Raw genomic sequence first — 18,082 nt, 5'->3', positions numbered from 1 at the left:
TCAGTAAAATCTTGCTTGCATGTGAAATCAGGGAGATTGTTCTGTAGTTTCCACATTCTGTTGGGTAACCTTTCTTTGGGATAGGAACAAATGTAGATCTCTTCCAGTCAGTTGGCTAAGTGGGTGTTCTCCAGATTTCTTGGCACAACTTGGTGAGCACATCCAGGGCAGCATCTGTTAGCTGAAATATGTCATTTAGCATACCATCTATTCCTGGAGCCTTATTTTTTGCCATTTCCTTCACTCCACTTTGCAACCTTAATTCTGGATATCATATATCACTTTTAAACTGTTCTCTCCCTCATCTATTTCAATTTAGTATCCATAATTTATCTAGTTTTTCTCAGTCTTACCCCAATCCTGATGTCAGTCCTATTCTACAACAGTGGCACTATGCAGTATTTGTCTTTTTGTGATGGATATATTTTAGTCAGCATAATGTCCTTCAGGGTCACCCATTTTGAATGATATTGCGTGAGTGTTTTTCACACCCGATCTTCTCTAGTTCTGTCACAACCTCCATCCATCAAATAGTATGAACCTATGATTACCCCTCGCCTATCCTCACCTTCTGCTTCCACCCTCATCCTTCCTTGAATCCTCATAACTCATTCTACAGTAATGTTTTGATACAGTATTTGTCTTACAGGACTGAGTTAGTTCACTCAGCATAATGCTCTGTAGTCCTTCCCATGTTAGGTAGTAATTTACAAAATAATTGATCCCACATGCTATGTACATAGGTCGCTATGAGTCGCAAGCGACTTGATGGCACATAACAACAACAACAACAACAACACATGCTTTGTAGTATGTATTCTATTATGTGAATGTACCATCATTTCTCAATCTATTTGATTGTGGTTAGACATCTAGACTCTTTCCATTTTTCTTGTGATGGTGAATAATGCTGCTATAAACATTGGTGTACAAGTGTATGTTTGTACCTCAGTTGTCATTGTCTGAGGGTATATTTGAAGCTGTGGAATTGCTGGGTCATATGGAATTTCTACATTCACTTTTTGAAGAAATGCCAAAATACCTTCTAGAACAGTTGTATCATTTTACAATCCCACCAACAATGTATAAAAGTTTCTATCTCACCACATTCTTTACAACATAAACTTTGCCACTGCTACTGGAATGGGATGGTATCTCATTGTGGTATTGATTTGTGTCTTTCTTATTACAAGCGCTTTTGGGCATTTCTTCATTTGTCTGTTGGACATTCAAATATCCCCTTCTGTGAATATTCTTTCCTTGTATTTTGCCCATTTTGCAATTAAATTATCAGTCTTTCTCTTGCGGAGGCCCAGGAGTATTCTGCGAACTTTTATTATAAGACTCCCGTCTGAGAGGGTATTGCCAAATCTTCACAGTTCTTGACATTACTTTTCATATATCTAGGCACAGATCTAGGCCTAATTATTTCTACTCGACACATCCTTGCCAATTAAGCTGAATTTTATGCTAGTCTCCTTTTCACCTAGAAAGCACATGACACATTTATAAGAAATACTTCCCTGCCTAGCTCAACATAGTTAACAATTTAAGTCATACTCATATTTTGCACATGTTTGGACAGCTTTCTGGAGACCCTGCTTTTTCTTTCACAGTGGAAGCTGAATATCTATTACTGTGAAGCCAATACTTAAGGATGCTTTGGGTAGAATGTTAAATTATCCAAGAAGGATTATAAGAAAATGGAAAGAGTATAAAGAATCACTGTGCCAGAAAGAATTGAAGGACACAGAAGAATTTAATGAAAAACATATGAGCAAGAGCCTATGGTGATGAAGGAGGAAGTTCAAGCTGCTCTGAAAGAATTGGGGAAAAAAACAAGCCTTCAAGACTTGACGGCATACCAATTGACATATTTCAGTAAACAGACGCTGTCCTGGATGTGCTTACTAAGTTGAGCAAGAAATCTGGAGGACAGACACCTGGCCAGTTGACTGGAAGAGATTGATATTTGTTCTATTCCAAAGAAAGGTGACCCAACAGAGTACAGAAATTATGACACAGTATCATTAATATCACATACAAGCAAGATTATGCTGAAAATTATCCAAAAATGACTGGAGAAACATGGCAAGAGACTTTCAAGAGAACTGCTATATATGCAGGCTCTCTTTAGAAGAGGCCGTGGTACTAGGGATTTTGTAGCTAATGTTAGATGGATTTTGGCAGAAAGCAGAGAGTACCAGAAGTATGTCTGCAAAAGCTTTTAACTGTGTGGATCACAACAAACTGTGGCTGACTGTGAGAAGAATGGGAATCCTAGAACACATGATTGTGCTTATGTTTAACCTATACTTGAACCAAGAGGCAGAACAAAAGAAGGAGACACTGCATGGTTCAAAATTGGAAGGTTGTTCGCCCAGCATGTATTCTATCTCCATACCTTTCAATCTGTATGCAGAACAGATCATCCAGGACTCTGGGCTGTGCAAGGAGGAATGTAGCATCAGGATTGGAGGAAGATTCATCAACAACTTGTGTTATGCAGATGACACAACCTTGCTTGCTGATACTGAGGATGACCTGAAGCACTTTCTGCAGAAGGTCAAGGACTACAGCCTTCAATATGGATTGAAAACTCAACATCAAGAAAATGAAGATTCTCCCCACTGGACCAATCGACAGCATCATTTTGGATGGTGAAGAGATTGTTAACAGTTTTAGTTTGCTTGCTTTCAAAATCAACCCACTTGGTACCAGCAGCCAGGAAATCAAGAGACAAAATGCATTGAGAAGTCAGCTGTCGGGGACCTCTCCACAGTACTGAAGAGCAACGATGTCAGGCTAGAGACTAAGGTGTGCCTAATTCAGGCCATTGTCTTAGCAATTTCATGCTATAAATCAGAGAGCTGGACAATGACTATTGTTGTTATGTGCCATCAAGGAGCTTGTGACTCATTGTGACCCTATGTACATGAACTTTAAACCCCGCTCTATCCTGTGCCAACCTCACCGTCTCTGACATACTTACTCCGACCACCTCAATCACATAATCGATCCATTTCCTTGAGGGTCTTCCTCTCCTGCAATGTCCCTCCACTCTCCCAAACATGATGTTCCTCTGCAAGTACTGGTCCCTCCTTGCAACATGCTTAAAATATGTCAGATAAAGCTTTAGAATCCTTGACTCCAAGGAGCATCCAGGTCTCATCCTCTCCAGGATAAATCTGTTTGTTCTCCTAGCAGTCAATGGTATATTTAACACTCTTCTCCAGCACCACAGCTCAAAGGCATCAATTCTCTTTCTATCATCCCTAGTCACTGTCCAACTCTCCAATGAATAGCATGTAATGCAAAGACTATAGCCTGAATCAGGTGGACCTTAGTCTCCAGCCTGATGCTGTTGCTCTCTAGTACTCTGGAGAGGTCCCCAACAGCTGACTTTACCAATGCAATTCATCTCTTGATTTCCTGGCTGCTGTTACCAAGAGTCTTGACTATGGAGCCAAGCAAACTAAAACTGTTAATTATCTTAATCTCTACACCATCTATACTGATGCTGCCAATTGGTCCAGTGGGGAGAATCTTTGTTTTCTTGATGTTGAGCTTCAATCTGTATTGAAGGCTGCAGTTCTTGACCCTCTGCAGCAGGTGCTTCAGGTCCTCCTCAGCATCAGCAAGCAGGGTTGTGTCATCTGGATAATGCAGGTTGTTGATGAATCTTCTGCCAGTCCTGATGCCACATTCCTCCTCTTACAGCCCAGTGTTCTGAATGATCTGTTCTGAAAAGGTATGGAGACAGGACACATCCCTGGTGGACCCCCTTCCTGGTTTTGAACCATGTAGTGTCTCTTTGCTCTGTTCTGACAATTGCCTCTTGGTCCTCATATAGGTTGCTCATAAGCACAATCAAATGTTCTGGGATTCCCATTCTTCTCAGAGTCAGCCATAGCTTGTTGTGATCCACACAGTGAAAAGCCTTTGTGTAGTGACTAGGGATGATAAGATAATTGATATCTTTGAGTTGTGGTACTGGAGAAGAGTGCTAAATATACCATGGACTGCTAGAAGAACAAACAGGTTTGTCTTGGAGAGAGTGAAACTGGGCAATTCCTTGGAGTCAAGGATTCTGAAGCTTCGTCTGACATACTTTGGGCATGTTGCAAGGAGGCACTGGTCCTTGGAGAGGGACATCATGTTTGGGTGAGTGGAAAGACAGCACAAGAGAGGAAGATAGATCTTGAGGAGATGGATCGATTCAGTGATTGAGATAATGAGAGTAGGTGTGTTGGAGATGGTAAGCTTGGCACAGGCTAGAGCAAGGTTTAGGGCTCTTTTACATAGGGTTCACAATGAGTCACAAGTGACTCGACAGCACATAAGAACAACAACAAATAATAATATTGGATAACTCAAATGAAATGTTTAAAATGTAAAGATTTTAGAAAAATAAATATGCAATAGACACATTTATAGAATCTAGAAGGCATTTCCCATAAAGAAAGGCAACGAGAAGGAAGTTGGCGGTTGATTTATATGCATCCATTTAATAGCATATAATGGTATCTGTGTTTCACGCTGGAGAAATTTTTAGAGCTAATGAACATATTCTTCAAAGGTCCACATGTTTATTATTTTTTGTTGTTTTTTCTTCTTTTAATGCTTGGCTTCACTAAGGACCCAAACCCAGTCCCTTCTCAGATTCCACATGCCATGCATACTTCCTAGCAAGCCATCCTGAGAATACACAGTACACAGAAGCCCTGTGTATGAACTCATCTTCACTATTGTAAAGTGCCTATTCTATATTATTGGTATAAAGATTCATTTTGTCTAATACGTAGTTAAATTCCACATTTTTTTGTAGACAGAGAGTGAAAGCAAAGGAAAAAATTGACATCCATCAAAACTGACAGTATTTTAATCCTCCTGGCTGCTTTAGTATTCTGGATGATAATTTCTTAACTTACTAAACAGATTCAACAGTGACAGTGTTTTAACTCTCCCGGTTATATTTGCCCTTTGAAAGACTATTTTCTTAACTCATGACATAGATCGAATAAGGCATTTTACTGACCTGGAAGTTCTTTCATGAAATAGCATCAGAGTTCCCCACCACCGCCTGTTTTTAAAAGGATATAAATATTTCTGTAAAAATGTAGCATGGATGTCACAGAAGTATAAATATTCCTCCTGGTCTTAAATAAATAAAAGAAATGAAAATAACAGAAATTAAATCAATGTTTCTCAAAGGAAAAAAAAGAAATGAGTACAGAAGAAGAAGGAAAAGAAGAAAGAGCAAAGCTAGAGAGAAGAAATGTTGACAATTAATAAAAGGCCCCTAATCTACCCTATCTATAAATATTTGTGACTAGACTACATTCTTATAAAAAAGGTTCCACAGCATGTTTCCACAGACCAATTATTTCCCCCTGAAGGAAAGAGTTACACCCTAAGTAACTTATGGTAATTCTGGAGACAGATTTTCAGAAGCATCAGAGATTACTGCTTATATCTATGGGGTAGAGTGTTTAGAGGGTTTGAGATGTTGTTGAATATCCCAAAATACGTAGACTCCCACATCTTCACCATGGATTAGGAACAATTTCTTAAAATTTGTTGCAGAAGCAAATTTACCACTGATTTGTTGACAACTCAGGACACTGACTATGTCACCAGAGTGCTTACTTTTACCACTAATTGCACAGATTAAATGTCAAGAAAGAATTTAAAGAAATAAATGCAATAATAGAACCACTAAATGTAACTGAACACATCCCCAATTTATCTTGAAAACCAACAATTAAAATTCAGATTGAAATTAAGTACTGGAATAAGATAAAATTGGGCCTATTTAGGCTGAATTAAGAGAAAACACAGAAAAAACAAGTTCAAAGTTGGTTAATTCATCAGGGCACTAAAATCCTGAGGGATTGTGGTTGTCATTTGCCCTCATTTGTCACTGGTTTCTCTTAGATGGTTTGTTTTTGTGTTGTTTAAATGGTCTCAAGACAGCTGCTGTAATTCAAGATGTCCTATCTCAACATAAGTGTATACAAAGGCAAAAGAACAATTTCCTTATTGTTTCTTCCTGCTATGGAAAATGTTGGGGTTTTTTGTTGTTGTTGTTTGGTCTCCCCCCCCACCCCAGAAATCTTTCAGCTGCTTTTGTCAAGGAATAGAGCAACAGAAATCAAAAGTAAAATATTTTTATTGAGAGCTTTTAATTTGCATGTTGGTAATCACAAGATGTGGAAAATTCTCAATCATGTGACTCAATAAATAAATAATTCAGGAAGATTCTATTAAAAATAATTTCATTAGAATTCACTAATTGGTTGACATTTAGGTAATGGTTACAATATTAAATGTGTCTGGCCTCGGAATCATCATGAATCTCTACTCATGTGATCACAGGGAGGACATACATAATTCTAAATTTTATCTTGAGTAAAGTATCTGTGCTGAGAATTATTTTAGAAGCAGTACCCTAAACAGGGTGTATTCTTAAATGAGTAAAATTTTTAAGCAAATAAAATGACATTCTTTAAAATTGAGAAAAGTTCTAGAAATGACAGGCTGCACTCTTACTGCAGAAGATACTTTTGGTTTAAAATGGAGTTTTGATATTATATCTTAACATAATCACCATCTCTTGTCCCATATCCACTCACTGCTCTTAAGTGGATTACAACTCATGGTGATCCTCTGTTTTGTTTCTGTGGATGTAAATTGTAACAGGAACAGACTGTCTCATCTTTCTCTATAGAGCTGTTGATAGATTAGAACTGCTGACCATTTCATCAATAGCTCAACAAATAAGCCTAAATTAATTTGAAGTGCTCTTATTCAACTTGTTCTTTTAAGTTGACTGCCCTGAGTTCCTCGTCCAGAGTAGGCCAGCCAGTCCAATGCCTGGCTAATATGCAAAACAGTAGATTGATTTTGAACACGAAATGTCAAATAACAAGACAGTGGTTAGGCAAGGAATAGGTAAGTGTGCGTGTGTGCAGACATGAGTCAGAACCAAGTTATATTCCTCTATCAGGTTTTCAGTGGCCGTAAATTTCATGAAAGGTAATTGCTCATCTTTCTCCCAAAAAGCATTTGGTGGATTTAAATTATCTGCCTTTGAGTTAGCAATCCATTCGTTATCTACTAGGCCATCAGAGTTTCTTTGTAATTATTCAAGAAAACTTATACCAGTACACTTTAAATTTTATTCAGGATGCAAAAATAATAGGAAATAAAAATAGATAATTTTAGAAATAGAATCAGAGAAACATTTCTTGGGAGAAAAAGAAGAATAAAGGGGGAAATGGCAAAAGAAGAATGAGAACAGTGAAGTTAAACTGCATTATTGACCTGAAAACCTTGCCTTATTAGGTTCTGTTTTCTTCCTCAGAAGCCACATGATACTTCCCTGGTAAACTGTTTTTTTAGGTAGCTAAATTTTCCAGGTCTTCAAAAGAAGATTACTCAGTAAGTGACATATGCCCAAGCTTACTGAAAAATTTTTCAATTATCCTAAAAAGTATGAAACTTTTTAGAGCAGATTAATAAATAACCACAAGTAAGGCCATTAATTACTCATTAAATTGTAGATGAAGGAAATTTTTCAAAAGTTCATGAGAACCAAACTCTTTTCTTGGATTTATCCCATCTGAATTTAAGATCACCTTAGGAATAAGTTTGAGGCATTGACACTAATAATAGAAGACCATATGAGTTGAAGGATATGATATCGAGGATATCATCCATGAAGATAGAAAAAGGTCACTAAAAAGACAAAGGAGAAAGGGAAAAAAAAACACAAAATGGATGTCTGAAACCCTGAAAATTTCACTAAAGTGTCAAGAAACCAATATAAAGAGAAGTAAAGTAAAAGAGCAGTTAGAAAAGGCAAACCAAACAATTATAAAGAAATATGCAGAGATCTAGAATTGGAGAAAAATATGGAAAGAACTCATCCAACATTTCTCAAGCTGAAAGAACTGAAAAAAAAATTTAAGCCTCAAGTTGCAATATGGAGAGATACAATGGACAAACTCTTGAATTATCCAGGAGGCATCAAAAGAAGATGGAATACACAGACTCATTGTGTTAGAAAGAACTGGTCAACACTAAAATATTTTGAGAAATACCATATGATCAAGAGTCAATGGTAAGGGAAGAAGAAGTTCAAGCTGCAATAAAGGCATTGCATGATATTGATGGGATGCCAATTTACATATTTCAAATGACAGATGTAGTCATAGATGAACTTGCCAATCTATGCCAGGAAATTTGACGGACAGCTGCCCTGCCTGATTAAATGACTGGAAGAGATTCATATTTGTTCCCATTCCTAAGAAAGATGATCCAATAGAATGTGTACATTATTGAACAATATTATTAATGTCACATGAAAGCAAAATATTACTGAAGATTATTTTAAACAGCTAGAATGTATATTCAGAGGGAACTGTCAGAAGTTCAAGCTGGATTCAGATGATGCTGTTGCATTGGGACATCATTGTAGTTGTTACGTGGATGCTGATTGAGAGCAGAGAATGCCAGAAGAATGTCTATTTGTGCTTTACTGACTATAAAAAGGCATGTGACTGTGTGGATCATAACCAAATATGGCTAACATTTAAAAGAATGGAACTTCCAGGACTCTTAATTTTTATCATGCCAAATCTATATCTAGGCCAGGAAGCTGCTATGTGAAAATAGCAAGGGAACACTACATGGTTTAAAATTATGAGAGGTGTGAGTCAGGGCTTAAACACTTTCTCCATACTTATCAAATCTGTATGCTGAGAAAATGATTTGATAAGCTGTACTCTTTGAAGAAGAATATGTCACACATTAGGATTGAAGACTCCTAAATAACCCCATTACAAAAAAAAAGGTTACCTGACAGAGTGTGGAAATTATCAAATAATATCACTAATATCATATGCAAGCATGATCCTGCTGAAGATTATTCAAAAATGGCATGAATAGTACATCATTAAAGAGCTGCCAGATGTGCAAGTAATGGTAAGAAGAGGCTGTGGCAACATCCCTTTGGGCCTGTGAGTCTATGAGCTTCCTCAAAATTTTCCCACTGCCTGGCCAGTCTGAAGGGCTCTGGCGGCAGCAGCCAGATATCGAGGCCGTGCTGGATGGGAAGAGCCTCGGGAGTGGCACTCTCTATACTGTTGAGAGCCACCTGTCTTGGTTAGATGGCTCTGGATTAGGATTCTCACTGGAAGACCCCACTATTAGTTTACATGCTGTGTCCAGGGACCTAAATTCTTATCCACAAGAACATTTATATGTTATGGTGAATTTGGAGAAGAATCAAAAGGATTGCTGATGAAGAAGAAGCTAATGATGATGATGATGACGACGTTGAACCTATTGCCGAGTTTAGATTTGTGCCTAGTGATAAATCAGCATTGGAAGCAATGTTCACTGCACTGTGTGAATGCCAGGCTTTGCATCCAGATCCTGAGGATGAAGATTCAGATGATTATGATGGAGAAGAGTATGATGTGGAAACACACAAACAAGGGCAACGGGACATCCCTACACTTTATACCTATTAAGAAGGATTTTCTCATTTAACAGCAAAAGGCCAAGCCACACAAGAGAGATTAGAAGGAATGCTTTATCAGTCTGTGAGCAGCCAATATAACATGGCAGAGGTCTAGACAGAAGATTCAGTAGAGATTTTGAAGATGGGATGGAGGTAGATACTATGCCTACAGCTGCTGGGCAGTTTGAAGATGCAGATATTGATCACTGAAAATTACTTCAAGATTCTACCCATTACTGTAGGAGAGAACTTTGTGCCTCATACAATGGAGCAGGGGTAGATGAAAGTCCTTATCCTTCTCCAAACTCAGCTGAATGAGTTCTTTTTTGCGACATACTGAACTGTGATAGCAAGTTGTCACCACAGAAGAAACTTGTTACCTTTATTAACAAAGATGAATTAACTAATAGGGTATCTGTAGTTTATTATTGGACCCAAAGCTTTCTGTTTCTAGGTGTCCTCTGAGTAGGCCTCGCATATCTGCCTTCCTTATATATGTCTTCTATAAGCTAGCAGGCATCCATGGTGAAAATGCATACGAGGGTGGAGGTGAAAGTAGTCTGGGAAAGAAGGGGAGACAAATCTCAGAAAGTGAGCCTTCTGCTAATTTTCCATAGCAGCAAGGATCTTTTAATAATTAAGGACCCAGATTAATTCAGAAATCTCTGGGTAGTCTCTTCAGAAACGTCCCAGCCACTCTTGCCACCACTGAACAGGTCTTGAACTTCTTAGTAGCTTTTTCTCCTTTTACCATGTTTACATGCCTGCAAAATTCTACTTTAGGGCATTATTTTTATCGTAGGAGTACGCAATGAGGGTTGCAGAGTGGATTATATTTGGGGGTAGCGGGTGGGGTTTGGGGAGGTGCGGGGGGGACTGTGTACCAATGAGGGAGTTTTTCTTTTGCTTTTCAAGGAGAGGAGCAAAGGTGGGGGGGAGAGGGGAGGGGTTTGTGCGGGGAGAAGGGTGCAACAATGAATGAATGGAATTCCAAAATCTCTGTAGATGTTCATTGAAATGAAAAATAAACAACCTAAATTAAAAAAAAAAATTCTAGTCCTTTGTGTCCTTTTATCCTTCAATCTCCAACCTCTTGGGTCATTTTCTGTAACAGAACAAATGATATTAGGATGAAGTTTCCCACATACTTAAGGTTAGAACTTTTTGATCTTTGTAATAGCATAACAAATAAATCTAGGTTTTCTATTAAAAAAAAAGAAAGGGAAAAAAGAAGAAGAGGCTGTGGCACCAGGAACGTCTTACCCAATATTAGATAGATTTTTTTTTTTAATTCACAAACAAATCCCATCATTTATTCAAGGTAGGTTTTTTTTTTTTCTCTACTAGTTTATTTACAAAATTAGAATACAAATTCCAACAAATTCTTTCCATTTCCCTCACTCCCCATCCATCAAATTGTATAACCTGACGATTAATCCTCCCTCCCCCTGCACATCCACATCTTAACTAAAAGTAAAGAGTACCAGAGGAATGTCTATCTGTGTTTCATTGACTATGTAGACATTTGACTGTGTGGATCACATGAAATTATGGCTATCCTTGAGGAGAATGGGAATCCCAGAACACTTACTCGTGCTCATGCAAAACCTATAATTGAGCCAGGAAGTAGTAGTCAGAATAGGGCAAGGAAACACTGTTTTGTTCAAGATCAGAACAGGTGTGTGTCAGTGATGCCTCCTATCTCCATACCTTTTACATCTATGTGCAGAAAAGATCATTCGGAAGGCTGGACTTTATGAAGATGAATGTGGCATCAGGACTGAAGGAAGACTCATCAAAAACCTATGTTATGCAGATGACACAATTTTGCTTGCTGAAACTAAGGAGGACCTGAAGCACTTGCTTCAGAAAATCGAAGACTATAGTCTTCAACATAGATTGAAGCTCAACAATAAGAGAACAAAAATTCTTATCACTGGGCCAGTTGCAAGCCTCATAATTAATAGAGAAGGTATTGAGACTATTGACAAGTTTAGCTTGCTTGATTTCACGATCAACATTTTTGACACCATCAGTTAGAAAATCAAAAGACAAATTGCATTGAGAAAGTCTGCTGTCAGGGACTTTTCTACAATAGTGATGAAAATTATGTCAGTCTAGAGACTAAGATGTACCTGATACAGGGCATAATATTTGCAATTACTTGCTACACATCAGAAAGCTGGACACTGACTGAGGATAATAGAAGAAGATATGATGACTTTGAGTTGTGGTGCTGGAAAAAAGTGTAGAACATATACCATGGTCTGTCAGGAAAACAAACAAGTCCATCCTGGAGAGAGTGAAATAAAGTTGTTCCCCAGAAGCAATGATTTTGAAGCTTCATCTCACATATTTTGGGTATGTGGTGGGGAGGTACCAGTCCTTGGAGAAGGAAACAATGCTTGGAAGGGCAGAGGAACAGTGCAGGAAAGGAAGGGCTCAAATAAGATTGACTAACTCAGTGATTGGATAAATGGGATTATGTCTGTTGATAGCGATGAGATTGGATCAGGATAGGACACAGTTCAGAACAATTATACATAGGGTTATTATAATCCACAGGCAACTTGACGTTAGATAACAACAAAAAAAAAACACTCAGATAACATAACCTTGCTTGCTTAAAGGAAGGAGGGATTGACAAACTACAGAAAATCAAACACTGTAGTCTTCAGTAGGGATTGAATCGCAATGTTAAAAATACATAAATGCTTATCACTGGACCAATAGGCAACATCATAAAAGATGAAGAAAAGATTAAAACTGTCCATTTCATCTTACATGGATCAACAATCAATGCACTTGGTACCAGCAGGAAGGAGATCAGGAGATATATTGCACTCGAAAATTGTACAGAGACCTCTCCAAATTACTGAGAAGCAATAATATTAACGTGAGGACCAAGATGTGCCTAATTCAGACCATGATGTTTTTAATCACTTGCTATGTATCTGAGAGCTGGATGATGAATAAGAATGACAGAATAAAAATTGGGGCCTTTGAAGTGTAGTGTTGTAGAGGAACGTTGCTTTTTGGAAGTAAGGATGGTGAAGCTTCATCTCTCATGCTTTGGGCATGTTGCTAGGAGACCTGTTCCTTAAAGAAGGACATTATGCTTGGAAAGATGGAGGGATGGTTTAGAAGAGAAATACTCTCAGGCAGATGCACTGACAGAGTGACTGCAGAAAGGGGCGGCAGTGTGTCAGAGATTGTAAAGTTGGTACAGGATAGGATAAGGCTCATATCTGTTGTTCATAGGGTCATTATGAGTCTGACTTGTCTTGATGGCACCTGTTGTTGTTGAGTACACACAAGGTAAGGATACATATATAAACAGAATATGAACAAACTATTATCATTTATTCAAGTTTTTAGACTTTACAGAGTCATGTAGTTTAGGAAGGGGATGCCAGTCCTCCTTCCAAACTGGAATCAATCTGGGAGTTCCAACAAATGCTGCCCATAATGGGTAGCCAATTATGGTGTCTGACACACCTATGGCCCAGTTGTCCATCATCTCAGCAATTCTATTTTATTTCAGTAGAGCAAATAAATGGACTTCTGCTGTACCACTCGTAAGAGTGTTCATCCAAAATCAATGAACATTTGGCCCGAGTGCACACCCAAATGCTGGGTCATTGGACTCTGGGCCATTGACCCCCAATTCATCTGGAAAGTCCTATCTACTGACACCCGCTTGGAATGAAAAGAAAGCTAAAAGAGCCCCAAGTGTTCCATATGTGTCCCTCCTCAAGAAGCAAGAGGCCATCCTAAGGTCCAGATTGAACCGAGATTCACAGCACACATTAGCTCTGATGCACCTAGTAACAAGGAAAAAAATCCATGTTTACCTCAGGAGATTGGGCTCTGACAGAATAGAACTAATCCATGGCTTTCTAATACTATAAATCTTTACAAAAACAGACTACCTCCTTTTTCTCAGTTGTTCTTGTTGATTGCTTTCGATCAAGCATGACTCAGCAACTATATGAACAAAAGGCCTGAAGCCCATCTACAACTATGACACTACCAAAGTTCATAGGGTTTGTGGATGTATGCTATTTAGGAAGTGGATGCCACTCCTACTTCCAATTCTCAATTAGATTGGTGGCATTGAACCACCATAGCTTAAGTATTTATTAAATGCTGACTTCTTTACTACTTGGAACTGAATTGATTTGCACAATGATGCTATAAAATCAAAGCATACAAACAAAAATAAAAGCAAACATACTGCTTCTAGTTTATATGTTTAATTTAAATTGTTTTCCAAACTATAAATCTTAATTGGAAGAGACTGCTTCATCTTACTCGAGTGGTGGCTAGTATATAATTTAATTAGGAGTCCAGTGTTTAAGCTATGATGTCATCAGGTCTTAATGTTCTTATAAAAATGCTATAGAATTGTTAAGAAAAGAGTAAGATCAGGCCTGCTGCTACCTCCTTTCACTATCTTCTTCTATTGGCTTTTTAGGTTATATGGCCAATCTTGGAATTAACAAAAGACATTGAGGACTATTTCATATAAAATAAACATTGTTACAAAGATACTTTTGCAGGTATTTATATTATGTTATTATTATATTATTTATTTATAATTAAAATTAAGAAGAGAGTGCATCAGGGGTTTATTCTCTCTCCATACACATGCTTGGGAGGGTGGAGGGACAGCGCAGGAGGGGAAGACCCTCTATGAGATGGATTGATTCGGTGACTGGGGTAATCGGGATGGGTGTGTCAGAGGCGGTGCGGTTGGTGCAGGATAGAGCAGGGTTTAGGGCTGTTGTGCATAGGGTCGCTATGAGTCGGAAACGACTCGACGGCACATAACAACAACAACAACAGCTGAGCTAACTACTCAAGAAGATGGACCCTGGGAACAGGAATGTGGCATTAAGATTGGAGAGAGACTCATCAGTAACCAGCATTGTGCAAATGACACAACCTTGCTTTCTGAAAGTAAAGAGAACTTGAAGCTCTTGATGCAGAATATCAAGGAATGCAGCCATCAGTATGGATTGCATCTCAGGGTCAAGAAACAAAGATTCTTACCATTGTACTGATAGACAACAGTATGATGGATGGGGAGAAGATTAAAACTGTGAACAGTTTTAACTTGCTTAGATTCACAATTAACATCCTTGGTATCAGCAGTTAGGAAATAAGGAGATGCATTGCACTGGAAAAATGTGCAGTTAGAGACCTCTTCAAATTATAGAGGAGTAGTGATGTTGGTTTGAAGACTAAGTTGTATCTGATTCAGGTCATAGTGTTTCTGATCACTTGCTATGCATTTCAGAGCTTGACAATGAATAAGGAAGATAGAAGAATTGGTGCATTTGAACTATAGTCTTAGAGAAGAGCACTGAATATCCATGGACTGCCAAAAGTACAAACACATGCGGAGTGGAGAAGGTGCAGCCAGAGTACTCTGGAGGCAAGAATGATAAAGCTGCACCTAACATACTTTGAGTGTGTTCCTAGGAGGGACTATTCCTTGGAGAGGAACATGATGGATGCTAGGAAGGGTAGAAGATTGGTGAAGGAGAGGAAGACCCTCGCCCAGGAGAACTGACACTGTGACTACCACAATGAACTCTTGTGTGCTTGTGAGTCAGGAAATATGAGGCTAGCACAAGATAGAACAGGGTTCAGATCTTTTGTTTACAGGGTCATTATGAGTCATACTCAATTCAATGACACCAAATATCTGAAAGACAAGTATTTTTACCTAACAAAAACAATAACAATGTTTATTATCTTCATCCTAGATATAAAATGAGTATGAAATATATTTTGTTGTTGATAAGTACCATTGAGTCACCTGCAATTCATAGTGATCCTATGTACAACAGCCCTAAACCCTCCTCTATGCTGTGCCAACTGCACTATCTCCAACACACCCATCCCAATTGCTACAGTTACTTAATCAATCTGCCTCATAGAGATTCTTCCTCTCCTGTGCTGTCCTTTTACCTTCCCAAGTATGACATATATCTCCAAGGACTGGTCCTTCCTTGCAATATGTCCAGAGTATGTCAGATGAAAGAAGCTTCAGAATACTTGCCTCCAAAAAGCAGCCTGGTTTAACCCTCCCTAGGACAAAAACTGTTTGTTTTCTTAGCCGTCTGTGATATATTCAATACTCTTCTCCAACACCACAGGTCAAAGGCATCAATTCTCCTTCTATCCTCTCTAGTCATTGTTGAGCTCTCTGACTCAAACAAGTGATTGCAAAGATCATGGCCTGTATCAGGCACACCTTAGTCTCCAGATTGACACCATTACTCTTCAGTACTTTGGAGAAGTCCCTAACAGCAGGCTTTCCCATCACAATGCATCTTTTAATTTCCTGGCTGCTGGTGCCAAGCTGTGGAGCTAAGCAAACTAATGCTGTAAACAATCATTTTCACTGTCCATCCAGATGCTGCCAATTGGCCCAGTGGTGAGAATATATGTTTTCTTGATATTGAGCATCAATTCTTATGAAGGCTGCAGTCCTTGACCTTCTGCAGCAAGTGCTTCAGGTCATCCTCAGTTTCAGCAAGCAGGGTTATGTCATCTGCATAGCGCAGTTTGTTGATGGATGTTCCTCCAATCCTGATGCCACACTCCTTATACAGTCCAGCCTCCTGGATAATCTGTTCTGTATTTAGGTTGAAAAGGTATGCAGATAGGACAAATCCCTGTCATATGTATTTCCCAATTTTCAACTATGCTATTTTTTTCTTGCTCTGTTTTAACGACTGCCTCCTGGTCCAAAAATAGATTTTGCATTAGCACAATCAAGTGATCTGGGATTCTCATTCTTCTCAGAGTCAGCCACAGTTTGTTTTGATCCAAACAATCAAATGCCTTTGCAAATCAATGAAACACAGATAGACATTCCTCTGGTACTCCCTGTTTTCAGCGAAGACCCATTTAACATTAGCCACAATATCCCTATTACCACGACCACTTCTAAAGCCAGCCTGGACTTCTGGCAGTTCTCTGTTGATATGCTGTTCCAGTCGTTTTTGGATAGTCTTTCGCAGAATCTTGCTTGCATATGATATCAATGATACTGTTCAATAATTTCCTCACTCTGTTGGAACTCCTTTCCTTGGTATTGGAACAAGTATAAATCTCTTCTGGTCAGTTGGCCAAGTGATTGTCCTCCAGATTTCTTGACACAATTTGGTGAGCACATCTAGGGCAGTATCTGTTAGTTTAAGTATGTCAATTAGTATACCATCAATTTTGGGGGACATCTTTTTTGTCAATTGCTTCAAGGCAGCTTGAACCTCTTCCTTCATCACCATAGGTTCTTGCTCTTATGTTGTTTCACGAAATTCTTTGTCTGCCAACTCCTTTCTGTACAATTACTCTGTATACGCTTTCCATCTTCTTTTATTACTTTCAGGGCCATTATGTAATATATATGAATATATTATAATTACTATTACAAGTATTTTTTAATTATTGAGCTTTATGACTTTATATAATAATGTTTTTTTACACAAGTCCTTTGATCACTCAGAGGAGAACTTCCAAAGAATTACTGATGTGAATCTGATTGTTTTACAGAAGACCGCTGGCTGATGTGAATCTGTCCAATACTTTTTTGGTTTCCAAAATCTATTCTGGCTTTTTAATACATAAGGTTGCGACTAGACGGCACTTAACAACAACAATACATAAGGGGTGTGTGTGTATGTGTGTGTGTGTGGGGACGCACGTTTGAAATTGATACTATGAAACAGTATGAAGAGGTAACAAATAGATCTGAATTTAGCTTTATCTAGAATATGTTTCTGAAACTAACATTTTTCCCCCCATTACCTTAGGAATCTCTAAAGCTGGGGTAACTAGAATTAAAATCAGATAAGGTAAGTGCCTTGGACTTAATTTCATTCAGTTGGGCAATGGTATCTTTACAGCTGTCAGAAGATATTCTTTAATCATAGAAGTACATTATTTGCATCTTTTGCTTTCAGATCAAAAGAAGGTAATTTATGTTGGAAATTTTTGTAGGTCACCTAGCTTACCTTACTTGATATTCCAAAAATGATATTCTATATTTGAATGCTGTAAACACCATCCAGATAGAAGTCTTCTTAGAATAGAACAGATTGTTTGACATTTGGTTGTTCTTTATTTCAACAAAAGTGGTGTATGGAATAAAAAGTTCAGCTTTTGAAAAAAAAAATAGCAAGTGAACTTAAAAAAACCCTCAAAAAACCACCTTGAAATTGCTCAAAGGGTTGAACAAGTTCAAATATTAGGCACAAAAACTGGGATTGATAATGGAAATGGCAAGAGGTTACTTTCCTCATTTCACCAATGCTCATAAAAAAAGATGTTTTCACATCAATACTTCCTGAACAAAAATTAATAGTTTCACGTATTCCATTTATTATAGGAAGGGACCACAGGAGCCCTGCTGTTTCTGCAAGTGAAATTCTAACAGCTCTGTACCATTTAATAATAAGGTAGCAAATAGAATTTGGTGCAGGCTCAACTTTTGGATATGCCAATGAAACTGAAGTTAAAAGTTAAATAAATAAATCA

At 38.2% G+C, this 18,082-nt stretch overlaps 1 pseudogene; it reads left to right on the top strand.

The window, feature by feature from the left end:
* The first annotated feature begins 9,031 nt into the window (after positions 1–9,031).
* Positions 9,032–9,739, top strand: LOC102866910 (annotated as a pseudogene).
* Positions 9,740–18,082: the final 8,343 nt, after the last annotated feature.

Source organism: Elephantulus edwardii, unplaced genomic scaffold, assembly GCF_000299155.1.
Source record: "Elephantulus edwardii isolate Elephantulus edwardi_28Jun2011 unplaced genomic scaffold, EleEdw1.0 scaffold00123, whole genome shotgun sequence".
NCBI classification, from domain to species: Eukaryota; Metazoa; Chordata; class Mammalia; order Macroscelidea; family Macroscelididae; genus Elephantulus; species Elephantulus edwardii.
The sequence above is the reverse complement of the archived record's forward strand: the minus strand, read 5'-3'. Positions and strand labels throughout refer to the sequence as shown.